This window comes from Lepisosteus platostomus, chromosome 18 (assembly GCF_059453375.1).
Source record: "Lepisosteus platostomus isolate fLepPlt1 chromosome 18, fLepPlt1.hap1, whole genome shotgun sequence".
NCBI lineage: Eukaryota > Metazoa > Chordata > Actinopteri > Semionotiformes > Lepisosteidae > Lepisosteus > Lepisosteus platostomus.
Genome location: NC_142628.1, coordinates 4,040,130 through 4,063,515, shown reverse-complemented (window position 1 = coordinate 4,063,515; position 23,386 = coordinate 4,040,130). Strand labels below are relative to the sequence as shown.

Below are 23,386 nucleotides of genomic sequence, written 5' to 3'. Positions count from 1 at the left end.
GCGGTGTAGCCTTTTATCTATGTGACTTTTTCTCTCATTTGAATGCAGTCCTCTCCCAGTTAGCTTTATACGAGACAGAGAACTAGACAAGAGAATAGAGAGTGACTTTGATAGGGACACAATCTTTTACAACTTTCTTTCTCTCTAGTAATTTAGGATGCCAGCTAATTCAATTCAAACATGCACAAAGAAAATCCAGAACACTATTCTACCCTTACCTCATGAAGATTGCTCCTGACCTTCTCTGTCACATGTACACTCAGGGCTTACCCAGTACCTGCCTTCACATGTTCTGGGGGCAGGTCCTGAGACAGAGCTATTTGTCCCAGTTTACAGTGTATGTGTTTAATGACGGGTGAGACTTCGCAAATGAGCCCTCAAGTGCTCGTTCTCAGTGACAATTCTCACAGTACTGCTAATCTGGCACCTTTCTCTGGTGGGTACAACTGCTGCCAAAATATCATATTACAAAGATGGGTAGGAATTAAGTACCCTTTGTTTAGATATACCATAGAAACTGACACATGTCCCACAGGCTAAGCAAAACTAGGCCTGGTCAAAACTGGGATAAGAGATTCCCAAGGAAAGCAGGTTTTTACTGGAAGTGATGTTGGTGGCGCATTTAAAGACCCAGGGCAGTGGTCCTAAGACTAGGGGTATTAACCCCAGAAACCTACCTAAATTGCACTTTAGGCCTGAACACTCTGGCCTCCCTCAAATCCTCCATAATGCAGCTGGTGATGTAATTTCTCACTTTGACGTTTCTGTGTAGCTGGGCTGCTGGTGCATAATGGCTGCCCTGAGTCAACCAATGGATGTTGCACTTCAGTGGTGGATAAAGAGTCTCCTGCATGTTAAGCCTTTGGGGCAGGAAGTGCTATACCTGCTATAGAAATACGTATTATTATTATAATTATTATTAGTCAACCAGGTAACAATTTGCTAATTAAGTAAAATTCCCATATTACATTGCTGATAGCAGTCTCCTTAACTGATCTCACTACACATCCAAAGACGCCTCTTTGGAAATCACCCAAGAACGGATCTGTGGAGCTAAAAAGCAAGCGAGTTCAAGAAAAACCCTTGGTAAAATGCTCTTTGGAAGCAGCCCCATGTTGCTCTACAGTTTTGTCATTATCTATTATCGTATGGAAGTTTGAACTGTCGGATTAGATTCTTTAAGCAGCCGAGAGGCAGGAACAATGGATCTGCTATCTGTAAGTGTGCTTTCACCTTGAAAGCCCAGATTTCAATGATAAAGCAGTCTTCATTAGGTTCTTATTCTTCTGCTCTGTTATACAGCATTATGCGCTCTTAAAATGTGTAACATTGCCTGACAGGTGCTAATTATGATTATTCCCATCGTTATTTTGTTTCTGTTATTACTTTTATTAATAATAACCGTCTGAGCCTTATCATGTTTATGATTGGCAGTGCCGCTTTCAATTCCCTTTGAAAACAAACGGGGAATAACAGCCCTTCGGGGACGAGGGAAGGGAGAAGCTGAATGAACGACTGAAGTGTGGAAAGCGTGTGTCTAGGGGCTGCAGACCACAACCACACAGACCTCTCTGTATGTGTGCAGCCGCACACACCAGCGACACACTGAAGCAAAGCTCACGTGGAAGTGGATTGCACTGAAGCTCTGTCCCTAAGGCATTGCTGCGTTCATGTATTTTTCATTCATGTTTCCCCCCCTCTTTTATTCACAAGAGAGGAGAGGGAGACAGAGGTCCCCACACACACGCAGAAAGGAAGAGAGAGGATGAACGTGTGCCTGCGTGTGTGAGTGGGTGGGGTTTGAAAGGGTTTCTGTCAATCAAACCGGTGAGCTGAAAAGAAGTAAGTGTGGAGGGGGGGGAGACGAGAGTGAGAGAGACGAGAGAGAGAGAGTGGGGAGGGGATGCAGCCCACACAATTTAATCAGGGAGGTGGGCGGCCAACACTGCAGCACTGTGCTCGGGTTCAGAGACGTGCCGTGATTTCTGGAGCGCTCTTCCCTTCTCCCCGTTCCCCTCTCTGGTTGTCAAGGCTACGAACAGATACCGAGCTACCTAACCAGCCTACGGACTAGCCCCCCAGAAAACAACAACAAAACCCACCACCGCCGCCAACGGCGAGAGAGAAATAGCCCGTCAGACCCGGGGTCCAGCGGGGAGTGTGACCTGAGCAGTGCAGTCATAAAGGTTTGCTGCCTTGCTACGGCAGAGCATCATCTCCCTCGCCTCCGTGCCCTCCACCTTTTCATCTGCCCGCTGCTCTCTGTGATGTGAATATTAATTATGTTGCATGACCCTCCGTTTTCATTTCCACTATCTTCTCAGTGTGGAAAGGTAGGAAACTGTTGATGCATGGTTTTTCCAGCGGCTTTTTAAATCAGAAATGATAGTTATTGGTTTTCTTCCAGTGTTGTGTGAGTGTGTTTGTTTTATCACGCCAAATAGTAGGCTTTCTGTCATAGAGGTATGTACTGTACATGCATAGAAATGTGTATGTGTTAAATATACTCATACTATATCTAGGTTTACATATGAATGTGATTACATATAGGGTATATATGTTTATACGTCAGAATCATGTAAATGAGTTCCTTTACTATTGTATTTTATGGAAAGTTGAATGAAATAAGTGCTGGTAATTCTAAAGCAATCATTTTCTACTAAAATATTTTTTACATCTTGCGCAAGTAGTGGTAGAAATCAGTTGAATCAGTGGCTTGTGTTTTGTCGAGAAATAATCTTCATGTGGCAAATAAGTTTAGGCATTTACAGTTTTAATTAGTAAAGAAGATAACACCCACTGAGCATCAGTTTGACTGTTTTAGCTTGGGCTTGTACTGTATATCATGCTTTGGCTATTGATTTTGGTTTTGATGTAAAAGTCAGAAAAATAAATATGCCAGATGAATTTAATTGTAAAATATGACTGCATCTCATCATATATTCTATCCCTGCAGCAGCTACAGTACAGTCAAGGTATGTGTTGTATATTCAACACAGATTTATACTGTATGCCATTCTGAATGTACAGTACGTGATGTGAATTTCATCAATAATCACTCCATACTTTACTAAACCATTACAGAGCACATGGATATACACACTTTCCCTGTGCAGTTTTTTAGGGAACATTTGTTTTCTAATATAGGAAGCTGCAGTTTTAGAGATGAATAATCTGTTGCTGTTGCTGCTGCTTTCTTCTGCCATTCAGAGAGCTCAGTGTACAGCAGTAACTCTATCTCAGCTTTGGTTACTTGACAGACAGGTGATATGGTATGTATTCAGTGTGCCTTTCTTTAGATTTGTATATGCTTTAAACATTCGTCAGTAAAGTGTACATGTCCAGCCACTTGTTCATTGACTAAACCAAACTCCAGGCTGTTTCTTTTTTGTGGGGCAGAAAATATAGAGGTTCAATGTACAGTACATATCCAATAGTCTATTGAGCAGTAGTGTGCAATTTCCGAGTGCCCATTAGTGCAAAGGAGGCTCATTAAGAAAGCTGGAAAGGTATGGAGAGCACAGATTCAGGAATTGTGCTCAGGCAATCAAGGCAGTGAGGTTATTATTTCTTACAGAGATATTAAGGAATTTATTGAATGAATCTGGGAGCACCACAGAGCTTGCTTAAAGACACACTGTATGTCATTTAGCGGAGTGAAAGTTTACAGGTTAAATATTTTTAAGTGGTTGTGTTGCATAATAGGTTAAATCAAAAAGTTGGAAATTAATTTTAATTTCCAGTCCTCACACAGTTGAGGCCACGTTTCAAATAAAGGTGGTTAAATTGTTTCACTATACATCCTACAGTACATACAGAACCAACAGTGTGAATCAAAGCATAAAATACCAATACAAGAGTGATATCTTAGAAAATGCTGGAGCAAATTCAATTAAGCATAATCACCGAGGGTGTGTGTATGTGAGGAGTTCCTGGTTTCACAAGCAAAGAACCTCTCTACTGAGTTTGCTACCTCACATCATCACTACATTGAATGTTCTCCACTCAAGAATTATATTAATAACGATCAAATTCAGTGAAATACATCTTGAGAAAGACGGTAAATTTTATGATTTTCCAAGGTTTCCTTGAACAGGAGAATACAGTAGATGCTGATACACTGGATAAAAATTGAAAAGAGGTACAGTAATTCAAAATGGCACTGGCAGGTCATACCACAAATGGCCTGGGTAATAAGACATTACTGTGTTCTAGTACCTTTTCTTAAAATCTAAAAGTCTGATCTATCGGGTGGTTCTGTGTGATACCATACAAGTATCATCATTATCAATGTGAAAAATGTCCAATATTACTAATATTTTAAATGTCATTGTGGTGTAAAGCTTAAGTGACAACATTTTGTAATGCAAAATAACAATTGTAATAAAAAGAGAATTTAAAAAAATCCTTTAAATGTTAGAAAGCCACAGAATATCCTTAGTGTTTACAACAAAGGTTCTCTGTTTGAAAAAAAAAACGCAATTTGAGAAAAATCAAGAATTTAGGGGTGTGTAGAGTTCATTCAGTTTTTGTGTTGTTGTTTTGCAGAAGCACTTTCAGAAATATGTTTATTTTTAAATATATCCAGAAATATATACAGTATGTACTAATTTAGAGAAAAACGAGTAAAGAGTTATAGGTAAAAGAACCTTGAATATAGAACTTGTGCTCATCGTTTATTAAATATTGGAAATGTGGAAATATTTTCAAGTCTACCTCACCTCCCATCACAGATAAGGCACATTCACTAACACACCAACACAACAACTCCCTAGATTATCGGTGGATTTGCTTGCTTGGTTGCTGACTTCAAGGGTTTATTAACAATTGGGCTGAAATGATAGCAGTGCTTAAAGCTGTCATCTTGCCCCAAGATTTCAATGAACTTGGAAGCATGACTGTAGAATTACATTCCAGCTGAAAGATGTTCATTTGTGAATTTGGTGTTGAATTACTACATTGGAATTGCTAAATTGGATTTATTGTTTAATTACTGCAATTTACATTCCAAATGACCGTATCTGGGGTTTTATCATTGTCTCCATTTTACAATTAACCCTCTTATTTTTCTTTTGTAAAGTGTGAGCATAATTCACAGCCACAATCTAAATCTGTTTATACTGTATATAGTATATATACTGTATATTCATAACTGTTTCTCTTACCCTTCAAACCAAATGATAAGGTGGTCAGTTGATCAGGATGACAACTTTGAACAAGGGAAGTCTGGAAACATTTGGGTAATACTAAAAAGGGTGACAAGATTTATTCTGCACACAGCTCTTTTAAACATAAGTTACTTGCAAAGCAACAAAATCAAGAATTATGTGCTTTTCAGTTTCTGAATATCCTAAAAGACTACATGATGCTACTGATGTAACAACAATAGTCAGTAGCTGTTAAGCAGAGGTTTTACAACCGGCTGCATATCACATTTATAACTAGATAATAATAAATTATTTGTATTTTTGCACACGGAATACTGACCATGTTAACTGAATTTTAGGACCAAAACCCTGATAAAGACTATAGGCTCACAAATTCCCTTATCCTTAACCATTAAATATTTGTTCTAATGTTTATAGCATTATTAATAGCATGTTTATGGAATGTTTAATGATACCTATAATGGTGACCTAAACTGAAGTATTTAAAACTAAATTTAATCTCATGCAAGTAATTATTGTTACAGTTCTATAGCATTAACAGAAAGACACAATAATCTAATTAGTAACCAATAAGGAAAGAGTGAAATGCACTTGATAAAACTGAACATATGCACAAAATCAAAAGCATACATTTAATATTCTATGTTTTGAAGTTAAGGCTCATCTTTTAACCCTTGCCCTGGCCGTGGGCCTTATGAATCAGTTTGCCGTTTTTTATTTTTTTAAATCGAGCTGTTTACATGTTTGCTTGTTGTAGGACTGCAGGTCTTAAAGGGGCCCATACTCGTCACAGTGAATTGCCCCCCTCATTACTGTACAAAAAACAAAAGCGATTTCAGAATAAGCAACGATACAACCTCTCCGAATACAGTACATGCGCAAGCAATCTGCTTTTACAGATTACGCATACTGGAGGAAGGAGAAACCTCTTGATTTGCAGTGTAGATGTGAGTTAAAACAATAACTTTATGGTAACAGTTTAGAAAATGTACTGTTAATTCACTCGTTCCAGTCGATAGTTATTGAAACTGATAGCTGAAGTGTCTGTGTAACAGGGTACAGTGCTGAATAAAAGTTTGTACGTCTTTCCCAACTAGTGGCAAATTCTAATACTGTTAGTGTGGTTCTCTTCTTCTCCGCACTAAATCTAATTGACTTCAGCTCCTAAGGAAAATTAAGCAAAAACTATACTAAGTAGGTAAACATTTACTTGCTTTAAAATTATTTTGTAAAGGAGACAAAGCTTTCATGGCACTTTTATACGAGACATTTGCTGTATGCAGCGTCTGTCACTGTTCACAGTTTTTTCGGATAAGTAGTCTGAGCTTTTTGCCATGAATAATAAATCATTCTCTTTATGACAGATAAATGTGAGACCCACTTTAACATGGAGTGTTAATGCTGCTAAGTATTGTTACAGTTCTATGGTGTTATTTTAAACAGACGCAATAATGATAATCTAATCAGTAACCAATAAGAAAAGAGTGAAATGCTCTCGCTAAAACAGAGCAAATGCACAAAATTGAAAGCATATATTTTACAGTATAGTATATATTATATATTCTAGCTAAATGCAACAAATTAAACTAAGCCTTTTAATACCTCTCCAAGCAAAAGCAAGCTAGACGTTAACACGTACAGTATCGGTGTTTCGCAATAATAAATAGGCATGACACACAAGTTTATCCTTACATAGGATTCCACAAGTGTGAGGCTAGCATTCTTAGTTTGTTCAACAAGTCGTTCAGTACAAGTTCCACAGCCTGGGTACAGTATTTGCCAGGTTAGAGTACGGGTTCAGCGACACTTGCTCGAAGCTCAGTATGATGACGTGTGCTGTCCTGCAGAGCTCTGAACACCTGAAGTGGAGAGCAGTGCACTCACAAACGACCTCTGACAATTTTCCTCATTCTGTCCCTCAGTCGTTTCCTCCCATCAAGTATGGTGGACGTTTTGCACCACCACATTTCAAACAGTGCCAAACCAAAGTCGACAAAAGCAACACGCACGTCCCCGAACATGCAGTATTGAACGAACCCAGCACTGGGACAGACGGACAGGAAGAGGCAGATTTCAGCTCCTGTGAAGAGGTTCGGCCGTGTCACGTTGCCTAGATACAGAAAAGCGATTTCTAATTTTTAACACTTTTTGGAAAATGATTATATTTCTCTAAAAAAGGGCTCGGACTGCAAATTATATTCTATTGCCATATGGTGCCTGTAGTGCAGATTGAAGTCATTGGAAACAGAGCTCCACACAATAGGTTTTGATTTCAGTCTCGGTGCTAGAGGAGGGTGACATAGTGTGCTGACTCAACATGACTCAATGTTGATCTCACTTGCACAGTAATGGCCATATTTTCACTGCAAATGCTCTGCCTGTTGCATGAATTAAGGGATTCATTACTACAATAGGTTTATTTTACAGAAAGGAGACAATTATTTAACCCCCCCCCCGTATTTTCTATCATGGAAATTCACCTTACAGCCATTAATCACAAAGCACTTGCACGCTGGTGTAAAGCAACTGAACATCTGAACGATGTAAGTAAGGCAACAGTTTCTCTTTGAGGTTCTATAAAGTGGTTTTTTATGTAAATAACAAGGGAGACACTGTTAAGCTGTGATGCAACATTTCTTTATTATAGTTTCTCTTTTGCCTATGTCATTCGTTTTTTCAAATATTACATTTTTAAGGTTTAAATGCATAAATGTGATACTCTAGTTATATAATCAAAATAATTTTCAAGGCACTGTTTCACAGTATTTACACTGTACCACCTCGTATCAACATCAAAGAGATGTGCATTAATATATGCCATTACTAGCCCACCTATTCATCCATTACCTTCATAGAGGTCATATATGACACTATAGTTACATCTTCTCTAACTGATGTTCAAAAACACATAATAGGTACATAAGTATACAGTACATTACATTACATAACATTTGTTCCTGCAGTCCTGCAGATCATAGGGTTGGGTGGCATGGAGGGGCAGTGGTTTGCATTACTGCCTCTCAGTGTTGGGGCTCTGGGTTCAATTCTAGAGCCGATGTGCTACAGTATCTGCAGTGAGTTTGTAGGTCTCACTATTTTTCCTTCGGGTGCTGGTTTCCTCCCACTGTCCAAAAGCATACTGGTAGATCGATGGGCTTCTGGGAACATTGGCCCTGGTGTGAGTGTGTGCATGTCTGTGGATGTTTGTTGATGTGCCCTGTGAAAGACTGGCGTCCCGTCCAGAGAGTATCCTGCCTTGCACCTGTTGCTTGCTGGGATAGGCTCCGGCTCCCCTTGGACCCTGAATTGGAAGAGTTAGAAAATGGATGGGCAGATTAGGGTTTAGGGTTAGGGACTGGGATTAGGTTTAGAGTGGGAGTTTGTTTTAGGGTCAAAATAGTTATGTGTCTGTTATGTCTTTTGGAATAAAGGTTATAAAAGAATATGAATGGTATTATAGTGTTGTTTGTAGAATAAGAACACATCCATAGAAAGTCTTAGCAATTAAACTGGGGACAGACGCATAGTTTCGACATGTGGAATTCCATACTGTATATGAGATCAGATTCAAATTCAATACATGAGCAAGAACACACGTCTTTATGAGCACCTACAGTATGAGGGCAGAGAGTTAACAAAGTTCAGGACCCCTTTAACGTATTTATTGCATGTAGAATGTTTCAGTTGTTTTGATATGGTAAATCTCATGTTTCTTGGAAAAACCGGCAGTTGTTTAAACTTTGATGATTGTTGATTGCTCCCTTTGAATGAAGAAATTGATTTAAAAAGCAGTGGCTAGTTCATCAAAAAATAAGCTTTGATTTCAAACCATTGATTCGACAGAAGAGTAGAAATTGAACCACACTGCATCTGGGAGTGGGATGAAACGTGGGGAAAGAGAGGTGTCCAGACTTTAACAAATCTTTTGCCTCATAAGAAATGGAGCTTTGTCTCTGGCTCCTTTAGACGATGGTGTACCCTGTTACAGATCATTGACACAAATCCCAAGCAACCTTTTAGTCCTCATTGGTTATGAATATGCATTATTGATGCATGTGCAGAGTAACAGAGGACTCTTGCACAAGAATACCAATCCATAATTCATAAGCCTGTTATTAAGATTATTATTATTATGCTTCTGTTTCCACCTTTACCCTGTCTTGCCAGTCATATTTATTTAACTGTTAACAATTGCTGTAACTCATCAGGCAACATTAAACATTACTTAATGTATTTTCCATGACAGCGAGACAGCACATTGAATTCCTGGAGTTTCTTTTCCTTCTTTCAACAGAGACACTAACTAACACTGCTTTTCTCAGAAGCACTCTCTAAACACATCCCGTCTCCTTTTACTTAAGTACATAGAGGATCGCCATATTCTTTTAATGATCCCAGATTAGTCATCCACAGGGCTTAAAATGAAACTAAAAATCATTTATCTATGACATCTAGCTATTAATGCAGTAAAAGGTGTTTCCATGGGAACCTCCTGATGTTAAATACATCTTTATAGAGATTTTTGTGGAATATTTTAGATTTCGAGTGTTACTGCTACCTAACAAAACTGCAGTTTTCTACCCTGGATAAGGTAGCATACAGTACTTGTAATTTGAATAATTCTTTAGCGTGTTTAGGTTTTTTTAATGTCACCCTTCCATATCATTCTGGGTACAGATATAGTTGAAGCAGAAGTGTACAAATCAAGCTGGGCCCAGGCATTAAAGCTGCAAGCGACATGGGAGTCTCAGACACCCTGGTTTCATCTTTAGTGCTGTGTGTAGTCAAGCTCATTTAAAAAAGCATCCTGAGCATCTAATGTCTCTTCAATTGCCTCCTCACAGCCAGCTCCTACTGTAGTTGGCTGCCTGTTCCATTATGGATTGATTTTTAAAATGCTGTTAACCCGTGAGATCCTTGTTGACTAATTCCTGAATCGCTTGCAGATATGTGTGAGTGTCTAACAGTCCACTCTCTGTAGTCTGCTACTCTGCGGCTATTGACTGTTTGAGCAGTTCAGATGAGGATTGTGGGAGGCAGAGCATATCCACACAGCTTATTTGTGGAATGTGGTGTAACACATACACCAGAATATAAATGAGAGCCAGTCTTTAAGTCATGACCAAAGACCTATTTATTTGAGAAGGAATTTCATGTGTGGGCTTTCCTTTTGATATGAATGTGATTTCATACATTTTAAAAAAATGAGTGAATATGATTTTTAATTAGGGCATTTTAATCTGTAATTCTTCTCTCTGTGTCTCTTCCTACACTTCATGTTTTGGGAGATCAGCCGGTGAACACCAGCGTCTGCACAGCCACTTGCTGAAGCAAGAAAGCCTCTCTGCTGCAGTGCAATGTTTTTTCTTTGTGGATTGAGTTCCAGTTACCGAATACTATTAAAGCTCCGCTTTGAATGGCTCATTGTTGTCTTCCAATAGTTAAACTCTTCAGAACATTCATATATCAGCATTTTGTTTTATAGGACTTTTGTAGCAATTGCTAACAAAAGGAAATGGACTAAGGTATTAAAATCAGCAGCTGTAAAGGTGAGATTTCTGCAATTGGATTCAGTTTATAATATTCTTTAAATGTGAAGTTATCGCAGACGTTTTTATATTGCATGAGACTTAAATAGACCATCTAGTGTGGCTTGGCCAGTAAAAGCCTCTTGCGTTGAGTACAGATTGAGCACAATAATCCAAAAATCACTAGGTCCAGTCTGGGCTATGTCATTAGCCAATTGTGATTTGGATTTTCCAAGACACAGTACATGTTAGAGTAATGATTGTTGATTCCAGGTTGCACCAGAACTGCTGCTCTTTGTATTTTGTGGAACACGTACATAGGTTCCTGTCCTGAGGTTGTTGCTAATTGGATTTAGATCATGATCTTGATTGAATACACTTTATTCTTTAACACTGTCAAGATGAAAAATTTAAATCGCCATATGCAAAATGAATGCCTTTGATTCATCTATATTATTCTAGTGCCGTAACCATGTCAAGAACGAAAAGGGAACAGACAAATGGGGCACTATTGCTAAAAGTATTTTAAAACCCTTCCTTTGTTTACATGACCCAGCCTAAGAAGGAAAAGGAGTTTTTGGTTCAACATCGTGAATCCATTCTTCGAACATCTTAGCCCATTAATTAAAGAGCAAATACTGCCTTCTTCTGGTCTCACTTTTCTGAGAGAAATATGGCGAGACAAGAACAAAAACTGCAACAATTATGGAATATTGTAAATAAGCAGAAAAGGAGCAATTATAACAAAAAGAAAGATGAACGGGAGTTTAGTTGCTTGGTTTGGGATGTGTCATACAATACGAATCCATATTGTATTGTCGCTTCTCACTGACTGTACTGATTGTATTGTATGTATTGTATTGTTGTATTATTGTGTAATTTAGTTACACTGTGCTCTGTTGACTGTGTTAAGCTGCTGTTGCAGTGCAATTTCCCTCACGGGATCAATAAAGTATCTATCTATCCTCTGTACAAAAGATACCAAGATTAATAATCTGAAGCAATACTGTATATATTTACCATTCTTTTAGTATCACAAAATTTATTCCTGGCTGTATAATAACATGAACATTATATATTCATGTATATATAATGTATATATTCATGTATATATAATGTTTTTTGTCGACTGTATTGATCTACAGTAATTTTAAGAATGGAACTGGTACATACTTTATGTAGCAACAGCCTCTTGGATCGGTCAGGCACCTCGGAGTAAATGAGACGCGGCACACTTTGCATTAGGAGAATAGCTTCTACCTGTAAGATGCAGGTTCAAGCACCACAGTCAGAATTTCTTCACTTTCCGGACAACATAAGCTTCTGTAAGCCTGTTCCACTGGCACACCAGGGACACCAAGGACAGAGCTGGAGCGAGCAGAGAAAATTACCCTCCGCTCCCTGGAGGAATGTTTTTTGTGCATTCTGGATTGTGCGAAATATGCACAGTTATACAAAAGGGCCCACATGGCCACCTGCTCAATGGGAGAGTTTCCTCACACAACAAATAATATCATGACAGCACCTGTGAGTTGGTCTGGCTCTCTTGTGTCAGTTATATTCCAAGACCATTTCTTTTTTTTTTGACAGAAAGCTTTATTTATATCAGGTTACAGTTTGTCTCTTTCAAAGTAGTCCGCAAAGCACTGTGCACAGGGACTGCAAAACCAGACTGAGCTGCCCTCATATAGGAATTGTACCTCCTATTTGTGTACAGATCTCCTACTGTATGTGTGCAATGATATGAAGATCGCTGACGATGTACCTGCACTTATCTGTCTTTTAATCGTACTTGTTCATCTCAAAGCTGACTGAACGACCTAAATTAAGAGGAGTAACGGATAACTGTACCGATAAAGGAGAATTGTCAGTTTGCTTTTATACAGAAAGGGAAATGAGTTGTTTTTTTTTCCTGAGTCAACTGAATTTTATTTTCATGTTGGTGGACTCTGGGAGAAATGGCTGTGGTGTTTTCGAATTAGGAAGTGGCAAACTCTGATTCTGGCGCATTTCGAATCAAACAGAGGGCGCCCAGTATGAATCTGATTTGGTAACAGCTGCCGTAACTGCAGTGTCTTATCAGTTTATCTAGCTTGCTTTCCTGCTGCCATTTCACACTTGCTCTTTAGGCTTTTTGAAACAACGTTGGTCTTGGATCCAGCAGGGGCGTTGCCTCAGTCTGCCTTTCCCTGCACTGTAGAACCAGGTATTCCACACTTCACTGTCCCGCTGTGCTTCATACCTGGCCCACTCTGGCTTTCCTGATAAGAAACGCTCTTCTTTTTGGGGTGAGTGCGTGCGTTGCCGTGGTTACCGAAACGCCTCCCTCACAGGCGTCATCATTGCAACCACCTCCACTGCGAACGGCGAGGCTAGCCTCCTGGCACATTGTTTACGAAATGAAAAGGAGAGCTCTTGTCGATGCGGGCAGATAATGACCAATTTGGGTCTGTCTTTTTTTTTTTTTTTTTTATTCCATGCTGTCCATTCAGAACGAGAAAACCTAGTCATTTCAGTCATTGTGGTGACAAAGCTGCTGATCCATTTCACATGACAGTCAGGCCAATTTTGATTTTCTTCCTTTTTTGTGAGGGTGTGTGACAGCCAAGGAAAGTCGCAGGTGCAGACTAAAAGAATGATGCATTCTCCATGTGTTCTGTTTTTCCTGACTCGTTTGAAACAGACCACAGAAAACAATAGGGGCCCATTGTTTGGCATAAAAGGGTGTTCGTATTTGAATCTACACCTCATTGAAGAGGAGAGGGAGTATATGTAGTGGAGAAGTGTGTGACGTTGGAGATGAAAAAGATTGTGTGTGATTATCTATTTCGTGCTGAGGATTATTATTTTTTCACATTCGAAAAGCTGAAAATCCTCTTTGGATCCTTCAGAAAACCTAACATACAAAGGTCCGAAGCATCTACCCACTGCACGCAAATGGACACAGCTGGAGTGGAATTTGTGCCCTTTTATTCTGAAAATTGTGAGGCTGTTCTTCTCAGCTCACACTTTGACCTGCTTTCATCCTGGGTCACTCTGGCAGCTGGCACCAAAATACTTGACCCAAGTCGTCAGTGATTCACTTTTTTAAAAGGTTGCCTCTCAAACCATTTGTGCTCCAGTGCCAGGCTGGACGATGGAGAAATGCATCGTCTCAAGGTGTATTTTTTTTTTTCTCGGGGGGTTGAGAAGAAAGGCGAATTTGTTAGACTGTCATACCCAAGCCTGGAGCACCTCCGGAGAGTCTGTTCTCCTTTTTACTTGTTCTGTGTACAATTTGATGATAGATGTGGGATGTTAAATACGATTTAAAAAAAACTCAAAATGTGTCATATGTTTGTGATCTGTCTCAATCATTAGCATGCTTTATACAAGAACGAGCAGCTCGTAAAATGGAGTTTATAAGAAAGGTTCTGGAGCCATGACAACACCCCAGTTGCATCTGCTTCAGCTGTCAGTAATTTGAAATCAATCCTGACGTCATTTCCACACCAAAACATTATAAATACTGTAAGTGATCCTTTTTTCTCCCTCGCATGGGTCTTTTATATCCCTCTTCGCTTTAGCTCCAGCCCTGCAGGTGCCCCTTGGTCACTCCTCTCTCTGAATGGGGGCTTCCTGTGGCCGGGAGGCCAGCCCTCAGCCCAGTGGGTTAAGCCAAATTTATTATGACTAAAACACTCAATAAACCTTTCAATACGCTTGTTCCTAGTGAAACTAGATAGGGAATGAACTGCAGTGTGATGGAAGTGCTACTTCCCTCTGCATGTCACCATTGAACCAGCACTGCTGTCTTCTCTGCTATACAGGAGTGCTCACTTTTAGCTGTTGCCAATTGAAGACAAGCTCTGACCTCAGGGAGAAACCCCAAAATCAGGAAATTCCCACCTGCCATGTGATCCGGCACCCTGACTCCACTCTTCTCTCATCTTTAAAGAAAGGTAAGGTTTTCTGCCATCTGCGGATTATGTCTGAACAGGTCCTGAAAAGATGACATTTTTTTAATTGTAATCTAATATGCACTCTTCTAAATATCTCTTTCTGCTGAAGATGTTATCCTGCATGGAGCAGAACTACTCCAGCAGCGATACCTTGTGAGGAGAGTTCTGACAGCTGGATGAGAGGAAGTGGCAGGGGGAGACATATCAGTAGCACACCAGCTGTACAGAATAATTACAAATGAGCTCAACATCTTTGTGGGATGCCTTTTCATTTCTTCGTCTCAGTTAGCCTTGAGCTATGCTTAAGGGAACAGTCAGAGGCGCAAGTAGTAATGAAAATGCAATCCATAAAAATGAATAATGTAAAATGCAAATAGTATGAACAGATCCAAAAGGTAGGCAATAATGCAGCCGATATAAATGTAGACTACTCATCTGAAGATCTGGAGGTTTAACAAAGGTATATTCAGGAACATGTGTGTGTGCCAGGGGCTCATAAAAAATATGAATCATTTATTGTTTGGATTTGTTGCTGAAGTGCTCTGCCTGTGGACTTCAAAAGCTCTCTGACAATATACAAATGAAATGAGTATACACCTCCTTGCTATTGTAAATTTTGCTGTTAGAGGTAAAAACAAAAATCTAAATAAGCACTCAAAAAATTTGCGGAAAAAAGTCTAGAGACAAATGCCTGATACCAAAATAACAGTTCTGGCAGCTGGGAACTTAATGGCACAGGATTGCCATCATCATTCTAGCATGCTTGGTGAAAGAGCCCTAAAAAGTAATTAATGTATAACATAGTAGTAAAACTTTCTGTAAATCGATAATTTGGAGAATCACTTGAACTTGAACTTGAACTTGAACTTTATTGCCATATGTAACCGGTACTGGTACAATGGAATTCTTACTTACAGAAAGTCTCTCGATTGTAAAACAAGTGTAAAAAACAAAACAAAGTGCAAACAGTGCATCAAGACAATGTACAAACAAACAATAGACAATGTGCAAGTAAACATGCAGACACTAAGACACAACATTATTTTAACTACACTCTTGTGGATATATGACAAGATTTCCATGTTTGCATTTTAAAAACAAAAGGTTAGTTTTATTAAATCTTGATATTTTTTCTATCACATGTTCTTTTACTCATTATCCCCAAGTCATAACATACATTTCCATGAAATCATTCCAGACTCATTCCTGGAATTCACCAAATTATGGCATTTGGGAGAACATTGTGAAATAACTCTTGACATTTTTTCCTTTTTATATAAACCTACAAAGTTGTCAGATGTGTCAGTTAGCCTGCAGAAATGCCTGGGAACAAAGTTATTTTCCAAAAGCACATTAATACTTGCAAAGCTTTACTATAGTAATAAATAAAATGCTGTCCCCTGTAGGAATTGTTTGGCTTGCAGTTTCTTTGTGCATATGCCCAGTTAATTCTGAATTCTCCTGAATGTTACCATGTACATAAAAGCAAGCTGCTTTTCTAATATTACTTTCATCCTCAATGATTTCTCTGTTCTGGCTATTCAGTTGACATACAGTAAGTCACCTTAAGAGCGGTGTTGATAAACAGGTAAGATGGTCTTTATGGGCAATACAGGCCTGGTCCTTGCCATTGCTCCCTCTCAGGTATTTGTACCTGAAGTCTGGTGCCTGCATGTTCTCATGTTCATACGTGTTCTCTGTTCTGTGGTAGTTTCCTTCCACTTCCCAAAAGACATGCTGGCCAGGTCAACTGGTGCCTCTAAAATGTCCCTGTGTGTTTGTGTTTGTGTGTGACCTGCCAGGTGTCCCTGTCCAGGGTGCAGGTCAATCCTTCGCTTCTCAAACTGGGATTCAACAGCTCTTATTAAGCACGAGCAGATACGGATGATGGAGTGATTGATGTAATTGATGGATGGGTATTCTCCGGCATCTGCGGTTATGAATTCCCCCAACATTAATCTGACTGAGAACAAATGAATATACAGTAAGGGACATCTTTCAGAGTTAAACAATTTCCAAACCCCACAAATTCCTTGCAAATCCCAGTCACTGGCACAGGGTGTAATCAGAAAGCCCCCTGCGCCACAGACGCAAAAAGGAAATGGTTGTCCGCTAGGACAAAGAGAGAAGGTTCTTGAATGGATCCCTGATTAAAAAAGTGGAGCGCTAATTACGCGTGGGTGCAATGAAAGCTAATCTTCTCCTTGCCTGTGCCGACTGAGGGCTCTTCCTAAGAGTCATAATTTGACAATGAATTTGAATTTCATCAAAAAAAAAAAAGAGTAGAGAGCTTCAATGAAGAGGCTACAGCTGTCTGTCCGAATGGAGGTCTCACCCTAGCTCAGTGTCTGGAGAGAAGGGGAATAAATAATATTCATTAAAAAAAGGTCGGATTGAAAAAGGCTCTCCCTTTGAAACACTGTGCACAACCAGGAGCAAATGATTCAAAGGGTCTGTGGCTCCAGCCTACAGCAATTACGTGTCTATCTGCTCAGCTATGTAATATGCCTGTGATGCAACAGGTAACTCATTGTCTCTCTACATCATGAGCTAAGAACAATCAAGAACAAATGCTTAGATTTTACACAGCACTTAGGGCAGGGCAGACAGTTAGGGAATCAGCAGACGGGTTTGTGCAACAGCATCTGGGTGCTGCCAGGTTGAAAGAGGTTTGGAGTTGCTGATCTTCAAATGCAGGCCATCTGAAGGGTGCAGTGTTCTGCAGTTTACCTTGTTTTCTTTTTACACACTTGAATCACACGAGGGTGCTATGCCTTACAAGTGTAACAATATATATCTGTCACAAAGCAAGAACTGTCTAGTTCACAAAATGAAAGCTGAAAGCACCCAGTCAAACTTACCAAGACAATATTTTCAACACCATGATACAGTTCATAGTGACAAACCCCCTGAATCTAAAATTGAAATAAATAATAAATATGTGTTTGGACTAGTAGGCATTAGTGGTTTACCTTTGTTGTTAGTCAGTTCTACTTGGGGATTTGTTGTAGGTTATAGTTTGTAGTTTCAAAAATGTTGTTTCGTTGGTGTAATCTGAGGTGATGTTATTTGTACCAGAACACAGGATTTGGTTTGCTGTGTGATTGTGAGAGGAGACAAAATATTGTACCAGCAGGCGGTGTGTGATCCTTGACGTGTTTGGTCTTAGGGGATCTTGTTGAAAAAGGATACTGGGCCTCGCTGTCACGATTGTAGTTCTCCCCCTCAAGGGCGCTCCGGCTGTGATTTAGTCATGGGTACAGTGAGCAGAGGACCAGCCTCAGCTGAGCAGAGCCTACAGGAGGGAGTGGAAACATGGAGGAGATTGGAGATGTAGGATGGAGCCAGATTGTTTGGATCCTTGAAAGTCAATAACAAGATCTTATGTTGAATACGTGACTTTAGAGGCAACTAGGTAAGAAAGAGCTCTGCTTTGTTAACTGGAGTAAGTATCAGTTATGGCATCTGAAGAGAACAGAAACATCAGCGACTTTCCCTCCACCAACCCAATAACCACACAACTCCAGGTTCACCTCTGCTCAATTTAAGCCACAAAAGACTTTCAAATCCAAAGTGGTCTTGTACCTCAGCCTCCGAGAAGGCCAACAAAAAATAGGAGAAAAGCATTAGGTGAGCTGATGTGGTGCTGGCCAGCTGGCCCTGGTCTGTGTAGGGGCAGACTCCTGGGAAAGCCGAAGAGCAAGCTCCTGCTGCTGTTGATGGGCCACTTTCTAAAACAGCGCGGAGCGCCGCTCTATTGATTGACAATCGTTGAGATGCTGCGTGCTGCACATCCAGTACAGCTGAGAAAAGATGCTGGAAAGACTTCTGTGTGTGTTTATCTGTGTCTGTCCTGCAATGACCAGCTGACTTGTCTATGAAATATATTTTTCTTTGGCTCATTAGCTTAATGGGAACTAAATATGTTGTGTTTTCATAAACTCTCATGTATAGTTTTATTTGTGGCATCATGCATTAGAGCTCTCAAGGATAAAACACGAAATCTCTAAATCTAAGACTGCAGTCTTGCTTGTGGAATGTCTCTGATATAGCCAATTTTTATAATGATGTACAACCAAGTGTTGGAACCAAGACCATGCTGTTACAGAGCTCTCTCAAAGTGGTCTTAGATTGGCTTTCCTGGGGCTTTATTGAGTTATTTTTTTTCTGTGTTTTATTATGCTTGTTTGGTTATTGCACAACACATGTTTGTACTCCAGTTTCTTTAAATGCTTAAATGTTTTTGGGCCTTAGTAGTTTCTGTCAACTTGCTACCTGAGGATTATAGAACAAAACTTAGAATATTGCTGCTTAGCCTTAAATCCTTTCTTTAATGTTTTTTCATCATCAAACTTACGTTTCCAACTGTACACTGTTTGCATACTTTAGATTCTGGTCTATTTCTGTTCCCAAAACTAGGCTCCAAACTGTAAGATTATGTCTGCTGGTTTGTGGCTACAAATCTGTGTAATGATCTCCCAGAACATACAATGTTAGATTTTACAATTCTGTCATTTCTTTTAAATTCTGCTATGGAACTATTTTGTTCACCAGATTTTAATCCCCTTTAATTTATTGCATTACATTTTGTATATCAATTAGTACCTAATGTGTTTGCTTGTTTTTAGCGTAAAGCACTTTCAGTTGCTATCATGAAAAGCTTTTAGTAACAAAATTAATTACAGTAGATATTTTTTCCAATTTTGTTTAAATAATCTAAACATTTCTCACGTGAAAAGGATTTTATCATCAAGCCACTGAAAACAAAATACATCTTTTGAACTTATTTTAATGCTTTTTTTACTAAATACAATGTATGCAATTAATAAAATGAACAGAAATTTCATCTCTGAACTTCTTTTTATGCTTTATATAACAACACAAATATTACAACACATCAAAATATTTTCATTAAAAAAGCTAAATAAATATTTACTATATATATGCAGATTGCATATGTGCATTAAGTGTTCAATGCACAGTGACAGAGTGGTTAGTATTGCTGCCTCTGATTGCTGGGGCTCCGGATTCAATCCCAAACCTGGGGTGGTATCTGCGTGGAGTTTCCTCCAGGTACTGTGGTTCCCTCCCGCAGTCCAAAGACAGACTGGTGGGTTAACTGGCTTCAGGGAAAATTGGCCCTGGTGTGAGTGGGTGTCTATCTGCCCTGCGATGGACTGCTGTTCCATCCAGGGTGTATTCAGCCTTGCGCCCATTGCTTGCCAGGATAGGCTACTCAATGGCCCTGAACTTCAAGAAGCAGTTAGAATATGGATGGATTACTATGTATGTAGATAATTTAAGAGTTCACTACATGGAGTTTGTAGGCTCTCCCCGTGTTCCTCCTGATCCTCCAGTTTCCTCCCGCTGTCCAAAGACAGACTGGTGGGTTAATTGGCCTCTGGGAAGACTGGCCCTGGCGTGAGTGTGTGGTTGTGTCTGCCCTGCGATGGGCTATGGGCTGGAGCCCTGTCCAGGTTGGACCTTGCCTTGCACCCATTCCTTGCTGGGATAGTTCCCCTGCGACCCTGTATTGGACAAAGTGGTAAGAAAATGGATGGATGAGTCGATGAACACATTCACTACATAAAATGCCACTTATCTTCTTAATCATTATCTCTCCTGCACCTATAAAGAACCCTCAGTGAAGTTCTACAATCTGTAAGCCCAAAGGTAAAGCAGGGCCACTGTAGTGCCATCTGTGCTCACTGTTCATTCATTGGGGCTTGTGTGTGAGGGTGAGAGGTCGGAATTTCCCAGAGGAATAAGAACAGTGAGTCATCAGAAGAAAGCAGTCAGTCATACAGAGAGCAAATCCGAGCTTTTACGGCAGGATTCTATATAAATAAGTTGGATGACACTGCATTTAGAAGAGGGAAATTCTAACTAACAAACGGGACATGTTTCTTGTTTTATTTAAATAAAATGACCGTAGAAGCGGGATTTCAAGTTCCCTTACGCATTGTGTGTCTTCATTACCCCATAAGGATTTTCACATGATGTTCAAATCAAGAAAATTAGAAAAGCTTATTACTTTAATCACCCTTTGTGCCAAGCTGTTACATATCCTGTTTTTCTGGGTTCAGGTTGCCATCACAGTAGGATACCTGTATAACATTAATTTGTTTTACTGGTGATAATGGAACCACCACAAACATAAATCCATCCAACTGTACATGTACATTTTATGATTGTGATGTTGTGAGGGAGGCACAAATGTATTGGAAAAGCCCACAGAATGAGGCCAAGCTGGTCTACTGGAGTTAGCACACAGAGGGAGCAAGATTCCACATGAAGGAAAGGAGCTGAAGGGATAGGGGCTACATGGAATTAGTCACGCATCTGGGCTAATGTAGAGCCTATAAGAACTGCCAGGAAGGAAAGGCCTTCAGTCTGTCTGGGTTTCGTCTTGGAAGGAGGGATTGCGAATGATTGTGTATGCTGGAGAACAAATGGTTTAGGCTGTACTAAAGGGTGGCACAGGTTCTGGATATACTGTATGGGCTGTGTGATTGTTTGCAGGTCAGCCAGCTGCTCTTACCCAATCATACAGTAAGCTAGGGTATCTGTAACTTACCGTGAAGACCTGGATGACATGAGTTAACTGGGTTGAATACTCTGACATGGGCAATAAATGCACATAAGAATGGGAAGAGCATAAGAAATACGCCACTATACTACCATGATGCTGGGGGTGCTGACTAGCAGAGGCTGGACAGGTCATAGTGGGAACCTGAGACCACAGACTAGGATGGGGAAACATGGGAGAACCACACAAGTATACTCGCATAACATGCCATTCCCCCGAGCCCCAGGAGTTAACAATGTCCCTGGTGATTCCCCACTATCCCAGACAAGTACGCATTTATCCCAGCATGCTCTCCTGGGGCTGACATCGTTGCTTGTCTGCTTGGTGCCCCATCACTGCCTGATGAGGGTGCTACAGTACCAGTCTGGTGCCTAGTGCATTTTAATTACGTTAATTTAGTGAATTTTAAACCTAGTGCGTTTTAATTCAGTTAATTTAGTGAATACGTTGTCTGGTATGTATTTTGTTTAGATCAGGTTAATCCCACTCAGCCCATTATGTACAGGTCCGAAGTCCCAAAACCTGTTCTGAAGTACTCAATGAAGCTTGGTCCTCTTTTTGAATCGCTCAGCACTCACAGATGATTTGTGGCCTTAAATATATCAAAATCCTAATATTGCTAGTATCCCCTTCAGCTGACTGGGTTGTGCAGAAACACTGAATTTCCACTAGTGCCTCAGACTTCAAACAGCAGCTCACACCAGACTCACCCATGCATTGTTTGACAAGAGGAGCAAGAGAAGCAGCCTTTTACTGGCTGGCTGTAAAAACAGAAGTGTATCTGTGTCTACACAAGCATGCTGATGCCTATTTGACCTTTTGTCATCTTTATCCAATGAAATTGAGTTTTATTATATTCCTACACTATGTGGGTGTAGTGAAGTGTCTATATGGAAAAGGAAGTTCGCTTAACACTACAGAAACCAGGATAAGCTCTCTCAATGAGTTGATGTGGTTCTGGTCTGGACTTTACTTTTTTAAACATGAGTTTAAAATCAAATTATGTTTTCCATCCTGAACTAACTTCAAAAACAAATTACCTATGTGCTTTAACCATCAATGATGGTCAATGATTTCCTATTGTTTTGTTTTTTTTTAACCTTTGACACCAACCTATAAAATATTAAGAATGACAGTATCATGATAAAAAGAGATGCATTGAGCACTGAGAATGGCTTTCAGAGACAGGCGAGTAATGAGAATCCACCCACACTAGGCTCGGAGTGGTGAGAAGGTGGGCAGACATTAGCTCACCGGGAGACGTCTGACACTGGTGCCATGAACTGCAGCTCCAACAGGAAGCCCATTGACACCACAGAGGGGAGGAGGCAAGTTTCAAGAAGAGAAATGTAAACCGAGTGACACCTGTCCTAGAGCTGTCCTAGTGGCACAGTGAAACTTACTGCATGTTGAAGCATTCACAAAAGAAGTTTACAGTTTGAGGATCAATCATCATCATGTGGACTGTGGGAGGAAACTAGAACACCCGGAGGAAACTCCCACGAACACAGGGAGAACCTGCTCACTCCATGCAGATAGCAACCCAGGTCTGGAATTGAACTCAGGGCCCCAGCACTGTGATTTAGCCATGCAACCAACTACACCACTGTGCTCCCTGTGTATATTAGCAGTTACAGAATAATAATTTAGGATTTGGAGTTGAACCAAGCCCAGAATTCGGACTTTTTGACCCACAAAAACATCCTGACGTTTATGAACGTAAGTTCATGAACACAAGGACAAAAAGATGGATTTTTATCACAGATGAATTTTAACACAGCTTTTCAGCAATGTCAAGTACACTCAAGCTTCATTTTATGAATGTAATTTGTTCCTTGGAAAGTGTTCATAATGTGAAAATTCATACGTTGAAAATAAAAGTATCATTACTTTAAATATGAAATATTCCCATTTCTAAACCTATTTATAGGTTTAGAAAATCACCCAGCACTCCTTGTGTTTACCCTAACACAGTCCTGAATCTGTCAAATTAAGAACACTGTTGCTTGGTTATTAACCTTATTTACCGCGATTCCGTGATGAAGATAAAATGTGTAAAAACTCTTAAGAATACAGACACATTGACCTACAGTACAGTATGTTATGGAAGGACATGCTATGAGGATGGCATCTTCCATTTGACTATGCACCTCTGTTGTA

At 39.9% G+C, this 23,386-nt stretch overlaps 1 protein-coding gene across 9 annotated transcripts in view; it reads left to right on the top strand.

The window, feature by feature from the left end:
• The first annotated feature begins 1,865 nt into the window (after window positions 1–1,865).
• Window positions 1,866–23,386, top strand: part of ptpn5 (protein tyrosine phosphatase non-receptor type 5) — a 47,398-nt gene continuing 25,877 nt past the window's right edge. For 2 of the 9 annotated variants that reach the window (XR_015928053.1, XR_015928054.1), the window contains exons 1-2: window positions 11,894–12,984; window positions 14,506–14,637. The gene's annotated coding sequence lies outside the window, so the exon portion shown is untranslated. The other 7 variants (XR_015928052.1, XM_088610944.1, XM_088610939.1 and 4 more) reach the window with 6 other exon arrangements.